The 8191-nt window shown below is 51.3% G+C and overlaps 1 protein-coding gene across 5 annotated transcripts in view; it reads right to left on the reverse strand.

The window, feature by feature from the left end:
* CHST15 (carbohydrate sulfotransferase 15) overlaps positions 1–1614 on the reverse strand; it is an 84150-nt gene extending 82536 nt beyond the window's left edge. For 2 of the 5 annotated variants that reach the window (XM_008978859.5, XM_035269398.3), the window contains exon 1: positions 789–884. The gene's annotated coding sequence lies outside the window, so the exon portion shown is untranslated. Of the gene's footprint in view, positions 1–152; positions 372–535; positions 592–788; positions 885–1147 lie in introns of those variants that run through there. The other 3 variants (XM_035269397.3, XM_054243435.2, XM_035269396.3) reach the window with 3 other exon arrangements.
* Positions 1615–8191: the final 6577 nt, after the last annotated feature.

Here is an 8191-nt window from a genome sequence, read left to right on the forward strand (position 1 = left end):
CCGAGCTGGAGACCGGGGAGAGTGGCAGATGCCCACTTAACTGCCCCGGGTTGCGCCTGGAAACTTCCCCAAAGTGCGAAGGGGGTGTGGGGGCGGAGCACCAGGCTGGGGGGATTCCCTGTCCCCCACCACCAAACGATGCGTGATCGCACCGTGAAAGCACCAGTCGGTGGGTCGATCGGTCCCCCGCCTGCGGCTCCCAGAGCTGGGCGGTGCAGGGGCGCCCCGATTCCGTCTCCTGGGGTCCTTCTCTCGGACAGCCAGCCGGTGCGTGCCCCGCGGGGTGCGCCCCCCGCCGGCCGCCGGATATCCACGGCGCCACCACGCCACCACTCTTCCCGGTCCCCTGGCTCCGGCCGCGTCCTCTCTGCGAGGGAGGGGGCGTGCGTCACCGCTGAGCAACCCTTCCAATGGGGTCCCCAAGCGCGCAGGGTGCCCGGAGCGCGGCCAGGACCAATGGCAAAGGGACGCCTTCCGCTGGGGATCGCAGAAGCCTAGGGGAGGCCGGGCCGAGGGGCAGGGGGCCCAAACCTGCCTCGGCTCGTCGCGCTCACAAGTTCATTGTCTGCCTGGGCCGCTGCCGCCGCCGCTGCCGCGCGGGGAGCGCAGCGGGTTGTGAGGCTGCGCGCAGCCTCCGCCGGCCAGAACTCCCTATGCCCAGCCCCGGTTGCCACCCGCGCTGCCCGGCCGGAACCCGCGGAGGGGCGCCGGAGCCCCAAGCCCAGAGCCAGACCTCCTTCCGCCGCTCCTCGCCGCCCCCACCTTGGCGTCTGGCACCCAACTTGTACCTGAGAAGCCTGAGTCCAGCCCGGGAGCCTCTGCGGCTCCGGCTCCGCGGGAGCGCGCCCAGCCCCGCGCCACGAGCCCAGCATCCACGGCGCGTCAACCTGACTCCCCGAGCGCAGGGAGGAAAAGTTTGGGAGTGACGTGCAGACGACGAATGAAGCATCTGAAGAGAACCCTCCCCCCGCCCCATGTCGCGCTGACACACTTCAGCTCGAGTCTGGAATGCGAGATCAAGGCGTGTGCGCCGAGCGGTGGGTTTGGCCCCCGCCCCCTTCCCCTCCAAGTCAACACTGCTTGTGTGTTGCGGTGATTCCAAATAAAAGCACGCCGCGACCCCCGAAGTCTGGCAGTGACACCTTACCAGAGGCATTTTTAAGGAACTTGGAGGTCTAGAGCCAGCCCATACATTAATATTGAAAGGCACGGCGCTGGTGGGTTCGGCGCCCTCTGTTGTATTTTTGCATCCCAGGAAGGCTGGCCCGGCTCTTCTGCCCGGCGTGTTTGCTTCCTCAGGGAGGTAAAGGTCTGCGGGACCCCGAGCGCCACTGCCTGCCGCAGTGGCCTGGAGGCGGCTGCCCCAGGGAACCACCTGGACAGCCCTAGGGCAAGGAAGCGGCACCAGCAGCAGACTCCACTGACTCTGGCCTGAAGATGCCATCAGTTTAAGAAAAGACACATGAAATTCTGGCAGATTCGCTCCGAAGGCGCTTGGAGCACCCAGCCCAGCCTCTCAGGAAACTGAGGCCCAAGAGACAAAAAGAATCCGCAGTCCTTTGCCCGCCTGTGTTCCCATGGCCAGAGTCCAGCACCCTCTTCCTCGAAGCAACCAGAAGTGGAAATGAAAGTGCTCCGTTATATAGAGTGCAGGCCACCGAAGGGTCACTGCTGACACTGCCTTTTCCCCATTATCTCTTTATTGCCGGAGGCTTCGTCTCACCCTCCTGAAGCTACAATCCACCCTGAGGTCATAAACTTCTGCTCAGCATCCATGGCAACTAATGCAGGGGTCACAATCAGAAGATTATAACTGAAGATGGGAAACTGGGATGAGAGGGGAGTTCTTTAAAATCCTGTCTTGTTTTCCTGCAAATAATGCCTCTTACATAAAATCTATGAGTAAAGATTAATGCAGCAAAGAGACTCACCTTAGAATCTCAGACTAGATTGCTTTTTCCATACAGACGCCACTTGGTGATTTTTGTTCTTTATTATTTGTTAAACAAAAACCTTTTTCTGAAAATACAATGAGCTGCTTTTTGCAGGGTTCACAATTCCCAATAGATGATGATGCCATTTTTGAAGGTCTAACACACGTTGTGGCTTTGGGGCTTATTTATTAGCTCCCAAGAAAAGCCTGCCTTTCAGTGAGGTTTATATACTCGAGTAATTGCATCAGGGGACACAGAGCAGGTCGCTGTTAAAGAGGGTTGGTTGTGCACGCGTCTGCAAGGAAGGCCCTGGGCCAGGCAGCTGTCAGACCACTGTACAAGGAGTTTAAACAAACACAGGGAAGGGGCTGTGGAAACATCGAGGAGGAAATCCCCTCCGGTAAGGGCCAGTGGAACATTATTCCAGGGCCACACATGCTGGTGGAATAACGCCCTTCCTCTCCTCCCTCCAAGTAAACGCATGACTCCATTATGGAGATGGCTCGGGGCCCACCCAGCTCACTTTCAAATTTAGGTGTCAGAAAACACGGTTGACATGGAGCAAATTGTTTTTAAGTAAAAATCACGGTGCCGCTTTGATACGAATTCCACCAGGGACTTTCCAAAGGTATTTATACACGTGCCTGAGATTAACTAGAGGGTGATTTTTTTCCTCTCAACCTTAATTTCAAAAAATTACCCAAGAATTGCACTTGGGCCTGTTATTGCAGAGAATTGAAAGAACACCCAAATGCTGGGTCCCTGTGGATGGGTGGAAGGATAGGCAAATAAATGTGTGACTGCAAGAGAGGTTGGTACACCCACATGGTATTAGCAAGTCATGGCTGGAAAAAAAATGCAGATACTGGCCAAGCACAGTGGCTCATGCCTGTAATCCCAGCACTTTGGGAGGCCAAGGCAGGAGGACCTCTTGAGGTCAGGAGTTTGAGACCAGCCTGACCAACATGGTGAAACCCCATCTCCACCAAAAATACAAAAGTCAGCCAGGTGTGGTGGTGCATGCCAGTAGATCCAAAGAGAATCGCTGGAACCTTGGAGGCAGAGGTTTCAGTGAGCCGAGATCACACCACTGCACTCCAGCCTGGGCAACAGAGTAAGGCTCCCTCTCAAAAAAAAAAAAAAAAAAAAAAAAAAAAGATGCAGATACTTTAAGAAAATAAATCCCCACTTCCCAGGTGTTCACTCTAAGCCCTCTTAGAGTGGAGTTCAATTGCCTGGGTTCAAATCCTACTTCTGCCACCCACTAGCTGAGCAACCCTGGACAAGTCACTTCTTTCTGTGCCTCATTGTGAGGCTTCTGATAGCACCTACAAGCAGTCAATTGAGCTGTTGATCCCAACTCCTCATTCTCCTGTGGTGGTTATCACACATCTGCATCCTTGTCACAGCTTTCTAGTGTGGGGATTGTCCTTCCCTATTCCTTGACTTTGGACTTGCTTTAGACAATGAGATAATAGGGAATGTAACTGGATCAGAGGCTTGGAATGTGTTTGCAGAGCCAGACCTGCTTTCCTGTGCTCCGGTGGTCCACCCTGAGAAGAACACATTGCTACCTCATCCAGAGAAGTTTCAGAATGAACACACTTGGAGGACACCTGAACTTGACTTGCTGTCTGGAGCCATGTCACTCTGTATACAGCAGGACTCAGAGCTGCTTCAGGTGACCCACAGACACATGAGCAAGGTGGGGAAAAAATGCTTATTGTTGCAAGCCACTGCATGTTGCAAGATGTTTTGTTACACAGCATTGTTGTGGCTTTAGCTGGCTGATACATGGCCTCAGTGGGCCGGTGTCAAGACTAAAGACAAAGTGTTGTTAAAATACTCAGCACAATTCCTGGGACACAGTAAAAATTCAAAATAGTAGTTCTTATTAGTAATCATTATTATTGCAAGTAGTTTTGCCCATGACAGTCACATAATTAAATGTTTGTTAGCATTGAATGTTTGCTACAAGGACACCAGCAAACTGGAATGTCGGAAACCTACCACAGTCCTTTAAATTACATTCATTCATTCATTCATTCATTAACTCAGCAGACACTCTCTGAACACCTTGTGTGCCACTCACAGGGCTGAATGTTGCAACCACTAAGGTCACTAAGACTCAGCCCTTTCCTAAAGAAAGGGACTGTCAAAGTCCCATCTTGTGACAAGCACTGAGCTGAGCACTTCCCCATGCCTGTGAGGTCAGTATTACTTATCTCCATTTTTCAGGCTAGGAGACTGAGGCTTACAGAGCAAACACTTAGGCAAAGGCCAAAGCTCATGCCTATTCCATGAGTGTGCACCAGTGCTGATGAATTCAAGTTCACAGTGGGTAGACCCATTAGGGAGGGGCAGTGGGGCAAGGCAAAGGAAGGACGCACCTTGTCACTCTGTGTCCTGCGTGCGAGGAGGGGCTCAGTAAACACGGAGGCTCAGCAGCCCCAGGTCCTGCTCCTGCCACTGAAAAGAGCTGCACCTGGGTGTGAGGGAGGCCTGTGGGTCATTGCAGAGACCTTCAAATTCATTTTGGCAGCCCTGGCTTCAGATGTCTGCCACCTCTGCCACCAGCAACAACCTGCCTCCCACTCTGTGACTTTGACAAATTTAGACTGCTCAGTAACCTGAAATGCATTTCAATTTCATAAATTTAGCAATGCTCCGGTTAGGCAGCTCCCCTTCTGCAGTAATACATCCATTAAGTGCACTTTAAGCCCATTTTGGTATGCTAATCCATCACAAAACGATGTGGAATTTGGGTTCTTGTGAAAATTTCCTACACCCTGTCCAAAACCTCTACCAGATTTAGGACAATAACAACTCGCAGTTCCTTAGAGCAGCAGACTTTGGCTCTGCATCGAACCTTCAGTGAAAAAAGGAATGGGGCTGGTTTTAAACCAACATCCAGACTTGTATACTCACGAGAGTTGTCTGCTCTAACGGGCTCCCCCGAGGGCAGTTTGCTTCTTCCAAAAGTGCTGCTGCGGCTTTAAGATTTCGGAACTCTGTTCCAGAGCAATGGAGTCATATATGTCTCTGTATTCCCCACCCAACATAGAGCCTGTTCATTTTTTTGAATGACCCGGCTGGAATCACCTGGCTTGATGAGCACTTACTCGTCCATCAGACCTAGTTAGCGTCATATGATTTTCACTATGTCCTGATGAAGACTGGGGAGCCTAAAATACAGGCAGAAGCCTCGGAAGAAAAATCAGATAAAGACCCCCAGTGCCTCTAGTGATGACCACCTTATCAGAAGGGGGCAATCTGTTTATCCTACAGCCTCTGAGGCCGGGAGGAACTCGAACAGGCGATAAAAGAGACATAATGTCATTTTATCACCACCTAAGACTGTCGCTACCAATTGCTGAAGGACGGCACCTATTAAGTAGATGTTTTTAGCTGCATAATAGACATTTTGCCAATAAGATAAAGTTTACAGCTGGTGGCGGTCTTACTTACTTGCTTCTGTCATAAGATCTACAACCCATCCAACAGCAAAAATGAGCTGTTGACTTGGTAAATTTAGAGCAGCATTGCCTGCCCTAGATGTGAAATACCTGAGCCTTCTAAATAAATTTCATTTTCCTGGTTGAGCATTTAATGCAGTGAAATGTTACAGAGCGGTGCTTAGGAGGGTAATAGAAATGAACACCCACAGGCAGACGCTGTGAGCGACTCATCATAATGGGCACTCCCCCCCGCCCAGCTTTGCTGCCAGGTCCAACCCACACCTGCTTCACCCCCACCACCCCACGCTCTGTGAGTGCCCACTGTGCACCTACTCAGGTGGTGCCTGTGGGAGAAGTTTCCATGACATCCTGGCTCTTGCTGTTTCTTTACCCCAGCTCATTGAACCACCATCCTCTTCCCAAGCCTGGTTCATCTTGTAAGTACCTGGACAGTTTTAAAAATGCAGATTCCTAGGCCCCCAAACCAGAGAGTCTATTACAGTGGAGTGGGGCCAGTCATCTGAATCAGAGTGTCTGGAGGCAGTGCCTGGGCACCTGTGTATTTAACATGCTCCCTCAGTGCCCATGACCTTGAGAGCTGCTGGTTTGGGCCAGTCTCATGTCCCCCTGGGGGCTGTCACAATAGCCTCCTCCTGCTACTTTCCCTGCCTCCTCTCCCGATGTCCATTAACTGCTTCTTTCTACTTACACAGCCAGGGTCTTTCCAAGACACAGATCTGATCCTGTCAGCCCCATGATTAAACACCTTTGATGCCCATCCTTAGTGCCTCCAGTTCACCAACAAGGTTACCAGGTCCAAGTCCACATTGCCAGGCAGGGTCCAAGGCCATGCAGCTGTGGTCCTGCCTCTTCCATAGGCCCATCTCCCTCCCTGGCTCCTACACACCCATCAGCTCCATCCACAGGGCTTCCCAAAGTGGCTCAGGGGCAATAGACAGGGTGGTTCTGGAAAGGTGAGTCCTGTGACCCTGTGACAAGGGCACTACAGCACGCTGGTGTCCATTTTCAGGGACTATGTGGTCTTGGATGGGGGTTGGCTCCTTAGGAGTTGCTTAGACAAAATTGAAGCCTGCTGTGGGCATGGCTGTGGGTGTGGGTGAGAGCCGGTGGCGGGGAGCGGTGTGAGCACTTTTCAGGGGCGTGCCCCACCCCCACCAGACCCATGCTAGCTCACCTCAGCACTTGGTACATGGGCTGTAAGCACCCAGGCTCTGGCTCTGACCTCAGCGTCACTCTTCCTTTGTTGTGACCCCCTCTGAGCCTCACATCCCTCCCTGTGACATGAAACCTGGAATTGATTCTTTCCTGGGACTGTCCCCTGTCCTGTGTCATCCAGAATCCGTATCACCCTTTGTGAGAAGTGAACGGGAAGGGATTTTCTCACTCTCTGGATCGGTCTTCTGTTGCTGAGTAAGAAATTACCAGAAACTTCATGACTTAAAGCAGCATCCATTCTTTTAATCTCACAGCCTGTAGACCAGAAGTCTGGTGGGGTCTCTGCTCTGAATCTCATAAGAATGAAGGGAAGGTGTTGGTCAGGCTGGACTGGAATCTGCAGGTCCTGGGGAGGGATGCAAGTTGGTAAAACTGAGGTCCCCATTTTCTTGCTGGGTGCCAGTGTGGGTGCACTCTATGCTTAGAGGCCACCTACATTCCTTCTGTGTGGCCCTCTCTGCCTTCCAAACAGCAGCAGCATTTCAAATCTTTCTCTCTTCAATCCCCTCTGCCCTCCTATTCTGCCAGCTTTTAAGGGCTCATGTGATTTCACTGAACCCACTGACAATAATTCAGAATAACCCCCTCTGCTAAAGTCAACTGATTAGTAACCTTAATTACATTTGTACAGTCTCATTTCTCCTATACCCCAACATATTCATGAACATGACACCAGGGGCACAGGCAAAGGTGATGGGGTAATGGGGGTAAAGGTCACAATTCCCCAGAGAAACAGAACCAAGAGAATGTATGTATATATATATATATGTAGGCATGCATGCATGTGTGTATTTGTGTGCTGTAAGGAATTGGCTCACATGATCATGGAAGCTAAGGAGTCCCAGCCCACAAGTCTCAGCCTGGGCCTTACTCTGAAGGCAGGAGGGGACCAGCATCCCAGGTCAAGAGAGGACTCTTTCTTACTCAGCCCTTTGTTCTATTCTGGCCCTTAATGAATTAGACAAGGCCCGCCCTCTCTGGGGAGGGCAGTCTTCTTTGCTCAGTCTACCAATGCAAATACTAGTTTTATCCCAAAACACTCTGATCTGGTTTGGCCGTGTCCCTACCCAAATCTCATCTTGAATTGTAGTTCCCATAATCCCCACGTGTTGTGGAAGGGACCCAGTGGGAGGTGATTGAATCATGGAGGCTGTTATCCCATGCTGTTCTCATGATAGTGAGTTCTCATGAAATCTGCTGGTTTTGTAAGAGGCTTCCCCGCAACCTGCACTTGGCACTTCCCCTTACTGTCACCAGGTGAAGAAGGGTGTGCTTGCTTCCCCTCCGCCATGACTGTGGGTTTCCTGAGGCCTCCCCAGCCATGCTGAACTGTGAGTCAGTTAAACTTTTTTCTTTTTAAATTACCCAGTCTCTGGTATGTCTTTATTAACAGCATGATAATTGACTAACACATACCGCCACAGACAGGCCCAGAAAAATGTTTGAACAAATATCTGGGCACCCCATGACTCAGCCAAGTTGACACATACAATTAACCATCCCAGGGGTCATTTAAAATTTGGCCTTTCTCACCCTCTGTGTTAGGAGTTCCAATCAGCTAGC

The sequence above is a fragment of the Callithrix jacchus genome, chromosome 12 (assembly GCF_049354715.1).
Source record: "Callithrix jacchus isolate 240 chromosome 12, calJac240_pri, whole genome shotgun sequence".
NCBI lineage: Eukaryota > Metazoa > Chordata > Mammalia > Primates > Cebidae > Callithrix > Callithrix jacchus.